This window comes from Trachemys scripta, chromosome 5 (genome assembly GCF_013100865.1).
Source record: "Trachemys scripta elegans isolate TJP31775 chromosome 5, CAS_Tse_1.0, whole genome shotgun sequence".
Taxonomy (NCBI): Eukaryota; Metazoa; Chordata; order Testudines; family Emydidae; genus Trachemys; species Trachemys scripta.
In genome coordinates this window covers 99,855,782-99,866,206 of record NC_048302.1, presented here as the reverse complement: position 1 = coordinate 99,866,206, position 10,425 = coordinate 99,855,782, and positions in this window count along the sequence as shown.

Genomic DNA, 10,425 nt, shown 5'->3' with positions numbered 1-10,425 from the left:
ACAGCCAGGTTACAGATGATGTTAACTGTGTAAGGTTTTCTAGTACCCTGACTGATTTGCACTGCACTCCTACCCCTGAAAACAAAAATCCAATGCAATGGCCAAACCAAGAAATAACTCTATAGAATGTCAGTGGAAACAAATGATATATATACCAATATCTAGGGGTTCCTCTTAACATTATAAAGCAGAACCAGTTTGAGCCCCCACTCAGTAATCTGGGACAACTAAACATCATCCCTGACCACCTCTCAGAGGCAATACTTTCCCATTCACAAACATTTAGTCTGTGTATGACAACAGCAAACTTTTATTAAGAGGGAAAGGGAACCCAGCATTAATTTTGGAAAACTCGAAACTCCACAACCATGATTCAAAAGCATGTGACCATAAGCAAACACCCACCCTGCAGTACATTGGGCAGTGTCTTTTGCCTCAGTTTCCCACCTTCGGGTGTGAAAGTGTGATGAATGAATGTCCCTTTTAACACACTACTCCCCTTTCCCTCTGCTGCCCCCACTCACAGTTGGTTGGCCTGAGTCAGCAAAGACACAGAGTTCAGAGGTGCATTGACATGGGTCCACCTCCACCCCTGAAAAGAGCGGGGGCATTAAGCAATGCCTCCACTGCAGTTGCCATCTCTGCAACTAGCTCTCTACTGCTGCTGCTGTTCTCTTCCACTGCTTGCCATTTTGCTGCTCTGTCACCTCTGCTTCTATCACTGCGACTGCAGCTTGCTGCTCTTTGCCACTTCAGCAGTGCTGCCTCCTGAGGTTCCCCCCACTTAGCAAGTTCATCTCTTAGTGATTTCACTGGTAGCAGAGACCTTCTATACTGCTGCCTCTTTGTTATCTCTCACTACGACACTGTCCCCACACCGGGTCAGAGGCTTAGCCCCTAAACCTGCTTATCACCGATTTCAGCTCTAGTAGTCACTGAACAGAAACAAGGACTCTCAATTGAATCCAATCAGCTCTGTCTTTAAACACTGGAGAGGAAAGGTTCAAATGGTGTCTAGGCTTCTTTTGGCAGAGCCAGATCATCAGATAGGAGCACCTCTCCCCACTCCCTCTCATTTTCACTGGGATTTGGCATTTCTACCCACTGCTTAGCAAGTGCGATTCAGTTTAGGATGACCCCTCAATCAGGGCATGCTCAGTGTAGTTCTGCTGTCCTTTACTCATACAATAAGGATAACATTTCATTACCCCTGTATTCAATACTGAAATGAATTGTAACCCAAAACCGCCACAATTGATCACTTTGGCAAAACAGGTCTGTCTGCTGAACACCTACGTGGATGCAGTATTGGGAAAATGTAGTATTAGGAAAAAATATCAACTTAATTAACCATTGTAAAGCAGTAAATCATTCTGGTCAGTTTTTAATAAACTGTTGTAGAACTCTAAACGATACTGTGAGCAACTGAGTGCAGAAACTGTATTCTATGGAGTTAAACAAGATATTTTATAAATGCATGCATTTTATATTCTGATGATTTAAATAACTTTTATTTAAGGCAAGATTAAGGTAGGAGTTAAAATTTGACAAATGCTTTAAATATCAGCAAGTTACTAATGATCCTAATGTACTATTCTTTCTGATTTGCTTTGGAGAACTTGGTAGTTCTCTTCTCTCTTATTTTTCACTTCCAAAAGCTTCTCTCTGTATTTTACTTTCCACCCTTCAATATCTTTTCTGCATCTATTTTCCTACTGATTAATATGAATAATAATATACAAATGCAACATATAAAAGGGATCAGATGTCTCACGCTTGAGTGCCTTTCATCTCTGAATGTTTTAATAACTGCATAAAAATACCACCCCTAAAATGCAGTCACCCCGGGGCAGCCTGTAGTAATGAAGATTCATACAGTGTTGGTACTTGGCAAAGCTGTGGAAAAGGGACAGAAAACTTTTGGCCAAGAATATGAGGCAACCCTCCACTCTTACAAAATATTATTATACTTATGGTGGTGCCTGCTCTGTAGTAGTGATTTAGAAATGTTTAACATACACCAGATGTTTAACATACAGGAGATGTTTAACATACACCAGAACAGACAATATGACACTTGTGAAGATCTATTCCCAAAGAACACCACACAGTAAGATGAACAGGAGTACTTGTGGCACCTTAGAAACTAACAAATTTATTAGAGCATAAGCTTTCATGGGCTACAGCCCACTGCATTGGATGCATCTGAAGAAGTGGGCTGTAGCCCACGAAGGCTTATGCTCTAATAAATTTGTTAGTCTCTAAGGTGCCACAAGTACTCCTGTTCTTTTTGCGGATACAGACTAACATGGCTGCTACTCTGAAACACAGTAAGATATTTGTTTTATTGTTTACATTGTGTTAGTGCCTAAAAGCCATTCAAGGATAAGGATTCTGTTGTACTAGACCATGTATGCTCACACGTTTAACAGTACTTTGTTTTTCTGACTTAGAAGAATGAAAGGCTGAGTCATCCTTGCCAGGACCTGAACCGCTGTTTATAGGAAGCACAGGTGTTCAAAAATCAACATAGAGTCAACCAAACAAGCTTCAGAGAACTCCAATTGTGAAGTGCGGCCAAACCGTATTGAAAAGCATGAGCAGGGTTTTCAAAAAATTATTATTTTAGAAGGGCATGATAACATATAAATGAAATACCAAGTATATCCTCAATGGCAAAGTTTGCATGACACAATGGTACTGAAATGAGTCCTAATCAGAACTGTGTGTGTTTGAGACATGCCTAGAAAACAGGATACAGTATCTTTCTTCAAAAAAACCCCCAACATTTGCATGCATATATCACCAGGCCTTGCAAAATGTGTGAATCTAGAGACCTTAATTAAAAATCAATAGGAAAATAAAAAGTGGGACTTATTAGTGCATCATAAACACACAAACCTTGTTAATTATCTTCTGTGTCTTGATGACACCACCAGGGCTGGCTCCAGGCACCAGCGCAGTAAGCAGGTGCTTGGGGCGGCCAACGGAAAGGGGCGGCATGTCCGGCTCTTCGGCAGCAATTCGGTGGCTGGTCCCTCAGTCCCTCTCAGAGGGAAGGACCGCTGGAGCCAGCCCTGGACACCAACTTCATGTCAGTCGAATAGGTAGATGTTGGCACCAGCCTTCTTCTGAAGTGTGTTCTTAGTCTTTATCTGCCAGTCATGGGCTATGGTTTTGATTTTCATGGCTGTCTAAAAAGGGATTAGATTATGCTATATACTTTGAGCCACTTCTGCAATTCGTCAGTCTGGGTGGATTGCTTGGGTAGACATCCACATTATTGTCCACAAGTAATTAAGGCATAATACTATTTTTCTGTGGTTTGAACACCACGGTCTGACTAACAGTAGTATCCAGCAGAGAGAAAGTTGGCATTAAGGGTCTGACTTTCAGAACTGCTGAATAACCACAACTCCACTGGTAGTCAAATGTGCTGTGGGTGTTCAGCATTTCTGAAACTCAGGTTCTAAAGGATTGGCCAGAAGTGAAGAGGAAAGTCCAGGACTGACGTGGAGTGAGAGTTACAAATCCTCAGTGAGGTAATCATCATCCCTCTTTAAAGCCTCAATCCAGCAATGCACTTAAACACACACATAATTTTAAGTGAGGACGTGATCTGGGACTATTCCGATGATCAAGGTTTTCCTGAATCAAAGCCTAGGAGAGCAGTCATAAAGCTGTGACAGAAGGACCCCTCCCCACCCCAACATCTTTAGCCTGAATGTAGAATCAGCCAAAACAGCAGTGTGAACAGGTCATCTCAGTCCTTGGTTACAGTACTACTCCTGGAATGGTTGAAATGAAAAAGTCAGAGTTTGCCAAGTCAATAGCAGAGTGGTATCTGAGACTATTATTTTCTCCCTGTGCTTGTAATAAGTCATATCTTTGGTAACCACATTGTAAGAGATTGACAAATGTTAATGTTTTGGTTTAATGCTTTCTAGACCTCAGCCTTGGAATTTCCACCTAGAGTACACCCAGCAGAGTCCGTCCATTGATACTTTCAAAACTCCTAGTATTTTAAAGTCTTTCTCCTCAGGTCATGATCCTCCAAACACTTATGTACATGCTTAACTTTACACATGTGATTAGTTTAATTGGGCTCATGTGAATAAAGTTCAGTGCTTGACAGGTGGGGGCCCAGGTCAGTTACTGAATGACCGCTTTTCTCCTCTCCTATATGTATAATATTCTTTTGTATAGATAGGGAGTGGGATTTGAATGGTGCTTTACAGTTAGGTTATTGCATTACCAATTGCAAATATTGTAGCTATTAGACAGAATTCAATGTCTTTAAAGAGATGTGACTAATACATTATTTAAATGAAATAAATATCTTAAATAGGACAAGAGAATAGACACAGTTTAGAGCATTGTTTCCCAACCCACCCACCATGGTAATTGATGTGCCATCACAGCCCAAACAGGTGTACTGTGGAACTTTTGGAAAACTACATGTGAGAACAAAAAAAAAACCTTCCCTTATATTTGAATTAGTGTCGGAGCTATATTGCATTCTGTACTTTTGATTTCTGGGACGAGGACCCTTTGAAATATTATGCATTCCATTCCCCAAAGCCAGGTTAAGATAGCAAATTTGAGTCCTGTGGAATGGGAGCAGGGGAGGGGGAAGAAAGGGGGAAAGCCACCTTCTAAATGGCCATCTAACTCACTGCCCTGCCTCCTCCAGGAGCAGAGCAACCAATCAGAGTTTAATCTCCCTCTCCTCCCCTCTCCCCTCCTGTGAGCTATGGGTGAGCTCCTCTGCCTCTTCCCCACCCTTCTGCAGCTGTCTTCGGGGGTGGGGGAAAGAGCCCTTGGAGCCAGCACCACCACCACCACCCCTCAGTCTGGAAGGGGAGTGGGAAGCCTGTTGCAATCCCACAGGGTTGGGAGGGGGGTAGAAACCCAGGAGAAACATAGGTGGCGGGGTAAACTGGGGGTGGAGGCTGGTTGGGAGGGAGGAAGTTGGGAGGAAGAGCTGATGGGAGGCTGGGTGGGAGCAGAACTGGTGCAAGTTTGGGGCTGGAAGGGAGTGGGGACTTTGGGGAGGCAGAATTGGTGGGGGCTGGACTGGTGGAGAGTGAGGACAGAACTGATGGCAGTTGGAAGCCAGAACTGATTTGGAGACTAGGGGCGCAGAATCAATTCGGAGGTTGGGGGAGAAGAATTCATTGCTGGGCAGGGGATGGACAGATGTGAGCAGGGCTGGATTTAGATGACACTGACCCAGAGATGACTGCCTGGGGTGCCAGGGTTAAGGGGCTCTGAGCTCGGGGTGCTGTTTTTGTTGTTAGCAACAAAAGGGAAAATAGAATGTTTGAAGTAAAATGTTTCAGGTATTCTGTACATGGATTCATTTTTCACTAAACTCCTAGAATGTTCTGGACCTGTGTAGAATTTCATGGAACCTTCCAGACTTTCTGAGAACTAAATTTTTCTTGAACCTCCTAGAATGTTATCAGCTATTCCCTCACAGATATATAAGTGACGGGGTGGCGCCAGTCAGTCAGTGAAATATAGGAACAAAGTGAAGTGAAGTGAGAGCCCAGCTGCGATACTGTGAATCTTGTGTTATTGTATAGTTTTGAAAGTGTACTTATGTTTTAAGACTTGAAGAGTGTAAGCAGCAACTAATAAAGGACATATTTAATGAGACGTCGGAGATTTCTATCAAACCCCTATCTATGCAACAATATAAAAGAAATATTATTACTTCTTTTGCCATGCTTAACACATAATGTTTGATGACTTTCTAAGACTGCAGAACCTAGCCCAGTGGTGGGCAACCTGCAGCCCGCAGGCTGCACGTGGCCCATCAGGGTAATCCGCTGGTAGGCCACCAGGCAGTTTGTTTATATTTGTATGGCTGCCCGCAGCTCTCAGTGGTTGCGGTTCGCTGTTCCCAGACAATCGGAGCTGCGGAAAGTGGCGCGGGCCACAGAGACGTGCTGGCCACCACTCACGACAGCTCCCATTGTTTGGGAACAGTGAACTGCAGCCACTGGGAGCTGCAGGAAGCTGTGCAAATGTAAACAAACTGTCTGGAGGCCTGCCAGCGGATTACCCTGATGGGCCGCATGTGGCCCACAGACCGCAGGTTGCCCACCACTGACCTAGACTTTTGCTACCCCTCATACTGTCTGTTTTACACCGTAGAAAATAAAAGATGCCTCCAAAGAAGCCTTCAGGAGCTCAGTATACAAAGCAAAAAGCTCAGTTGCAATCTAGTTTGCAGCAAGAGACAAATTTGATGGGAAAATATCTGAAACAGAACAGCATAGACTGGGCTTTAGGGAGTAGCGATCATTCCAGTGCAGAAGAAATTGAGGAGCAAAGCATAAATTATGGAAGTCGTTTGCTAAGGAATTAGCATATATACCTGAAGATAAGGAATGGAAATGTGAGGAAAGTGATGGAAAATCATCCAGTTTTCCTGGCAGTGTAAAGGAGAGTGATGGATAAAAATAATGTGGTTCACATGAAAAGGAGATAAACAATAAAGAAGACTCAGCCTCTCATGATGACTGAAACAGCAGTAAGAAAAATTGCACACCACAAATCGATACATCAGATTCTGCTTTATGGGCAGCGATCCTAAACTCCACTGATATTGATCATACAATTTTGAATGGACTGGGCAAAATCAAGGATATGACATTTCCAGTAAATGAGCAGAAGGAAGGACTGGAGTTCACATGCTGGGATATATTTAGGGGCAAGTGACCGCCCAGGATGCCAGGCTTGGGATGCCCCAGACCCGGGGTGCTGCTTTTGTTGTTAGTGACAAAGGGGAAAATAGAATGTTTGAAGTAAAATGTTTCAGGTATTTGATATGTGGATTCATTTTTCACTAATCACAATGGCATGAACATGAAAAGAAGAAACAGTGGTGTCCAGGCAAGGATCCTGGTGCTGAATCCAAGAGCTTTCTTCATGCTTTGTGGCTGCCATTCCCTCAATCTGGTTGTGTCAGATGCAGTGTCATCTTCTTTGGATTCAGTATCTCTTTTGGAGTACTGCAAAGGATATATGTCCTGTTTTCAGCATCAACTATCAAGTGGAAGATCCTCATGGACAATGTTACAAATATGATCATAAAACCGCTAAGTGACACTCACTGAGAGAGCTGCGTTAACAGCATAAGGCCAGTGAGGTACCAAGTGACCGAGGTTTACGATGCCCTGATGAAACTGGCACAGTCAAGTAAGACCAAGGCCAGAATCTGACATAAGGCACAAAGTCTGGCAAACCAGATCACTAACTTTAAATTTCTGGTCTCAATTGTGGTTTGGCATGATATCCTATCCCAAGTACACCTTATAAGCAAGGCATTACAAACTAGGCTGATGGACATTGCGACCGCTACTACTTTAATGAGAAGCTGCCTTTATTTCATTGTGACCTACAGAGACAACAGATTTCAAAATGCCATCTACTGCCAAAGAAATGGTAGAAAACTAAAGAGTTGACCCTATCTTCAAGGAATCTCATATTCATTGAAAGAACATACAATTTGGCTACGAGGGCAGAGATGAGGTGATGGGTAGATCAGAAGAAAAACCTCAAGGGAATTTTTTTGCCCACTGTTGACACTGCTCGAGTGTCCATTGAAGAAAGGTTTGGACAAATAAAGCACCACTAAAAGACCTGGTGAGTTTTGTATGACCTTAGTAAGCTGCCGACGGACAAGAAAACACTCATGAACAATTGTACGGACCTTCCCTGGATGCTTTACATATGGGGAATGTTCAGACGTCAATGATAAAGACCTTTATGTTGAATTGGACAACATTTGTAATATTTTGCAATATGGGAAGCATTCTCCTATTCATTCTGATACAGATCTGCAGGACACTTTTCCTAATGTGTGGATAGCTTTGAGGATTCTGCTCACGCTGCTTGTTGCAGTCGCAAATGGTGAGTGCAGTTTTTCGAAGCTCAGGCTCATTAAAACATATCTTCGATCAATGATGACCAATGAGAGACTGACATCACTTGCTATTTTAGTGCTTAAAAATGCCATTGGCTAGTCTTTGGATCTCTCTGATGCTATGATTTAGTTCACGAGGGCAAAAGTGAAAAAAGCAACTTTTGAACTAAAGGGCCAGGGTTAACATTCTAAGGCTCTCACCTATTGTAACACTATTTACTACTGATTTAATGTTGGCACACAGTTCAATTTCTTGATGCTAGTACATTTCAGCTATTCTTAAAATTAACTTTCTATAATCTTAGAGGAAACAATTTTTTTAATTTGCTTATATATGGCATAAATAAATACAGATTTACAGATCCTAGCATGCAAATTTATTATCTTATATGAAAGGGATAAATCATGCAAATTATGCATCAAAGTCATGAAATGGGCTACAAATGTGATAAAAATAAGGTATTCAATATTTAACAAATGAAGAGGGAGTGCCGAAGTTGCTCCTTGTCTGGAGCACTATTTGGTCTAGGGCCAGCCCTGGATGTGAGGGTGAGAACTTCTGCAGCAATGGCCAAAATCCTCATCCCCATTTGGGAGCATGGGCAGCACTAATTCTCAGGAGCAGTTCACCAATTGTTAGACAAACTGAAAAAACAATGTAATCTCTTTGGAAATAACCACATGTTTTGGGGGCCAATCTCCTGATTTGCTTGGATCTGACTCATTTATTTTTTGATCCCTTGATGTTGGCAATAGTCTGAGTTTGACTTAATTAATTATATTGCGTTTAAAAAAAACAGCAGAGAAAGTTACACATATTTGGGCAGACTATTTTGGGAATGAGAAGAAATGATTAATTATTAATTTATTGCCATCCCTAAATATTATTCTCAAGCGTGGGTCACTTTCTCCGCTGAGCATGCTTTTGTCCAGAGTTCTTAGGTTTAGCTTTAATGTTAGGTTTAATGTTAGTTTCCACTGTTAAAAAGGTTAATTCTGATACAAAAGACAGATCACGATCTAATGTTAGCTGCCATGGTTGTTTTGATTTTAACCCTAGTAGCCTTATTCTGGATTGGCTCATGGATACTCAAGAGTTCATTCGGAGACAATATCGTGAGACTCAGAATAATTCAAGGTGTGCCAGTGCAGAGAAAAGGTTGGGAACCACTAGTTTAGAGAAACAGAATAAATGGTTGAAGAATAGGAGGTGAGGAAAAGTATTCTGTATTTAGTCTATGGAGGAAACAAGAAGACAGTTTTGAATTAAATTTGGATGGGAAGCCAGTCAAGATGATAGGAAATAGGGCTGAATGAGAGAGTAGGCTGACTGCAGCAATCTGGGCCCCTGTCACTTCAACAGCAGAGATGTTGGAAGATCATATAGGAAGGATTTGCTGTAATCCAGACTGGAAGTGATAAAGGTATTTAAAGAAAGCACTTAATATAATTATATGCATTGTCATTTTGCTGTTGGTCCTTGGAATCACAATCCCACCTGAGCCCGCTTGACAGTCTGGATATCTGGAATAGCAGGATGACAAGTTGGCTATTTTATCAATGCTTCTGTAAACATAAAAGACTTGGTAATTTTAAAGTCCAAAGTAAAAATTGTAGCAAAGCCTCATAGCTACTATTTGTTTGTATGCTGTATATTTTCTTCTGTTTGACTCTACTACAGTGTCATTTACTGCCTCTTCACAACAGTCTTCCAAAGTAGTCAACCAATGTCCTCATCTGAGAGAATACAGAACAGTATTTATATCATAAAGAGAATGTGTCCATTCTTCAAAGTTAAATGCAGTGTACAATGCAAGTACACTTCTACCCCGATATAATGCGACCCAATATAACATGAATTTGGATATAACAAGGTAAAGCAGTGCTCCGGGGTGGGGTGGGGCTGCGCACTCGGGTGGATCAAAGCAAGTTCGATATAACGCGGTTTCACCTATAACACGGTAAGATTTTTTGGCTCCCAAGGACAGCATTATATCAAGGTAGAGGTGTAGATGAGACTCCGTAGAAAAGAAAATAATATGGACTGTTGATATGGTCTTCTTAAGCAAAAAATAGTAGCTGCTATAGATGGTCTATATTTTGTATTCCTTTATATAATTTATTTCCTTGCCCTGGCCCCATCAAAAAATTTCTGAAAAATAAGAAATGCATATTTAAAACAGATAGACTACAGAAAAAAATCTACTATAGCAAATTACCTCATGATCTGAAGTAAAGTAATCCAAATTATCTTCAAACCACAATGCTTTGTGCTCTGAAGTTACCATCTTTTGTTGGTTAGGCTCTTAAAGAAAGTCATATTTAAACAAATCCTCTGCCTGTTAGACCCATTTCACAAAGGGACTGTACGATCTGCTGAAAATTGTCACCAGGTTGCTGGGACAATTAAGCTACTTTTTCAGCTGTGGGAAGAGACAATGAGCTGCTGCTAACACAGCATAATTGTTTAAACAAGATCCTGCTATCAA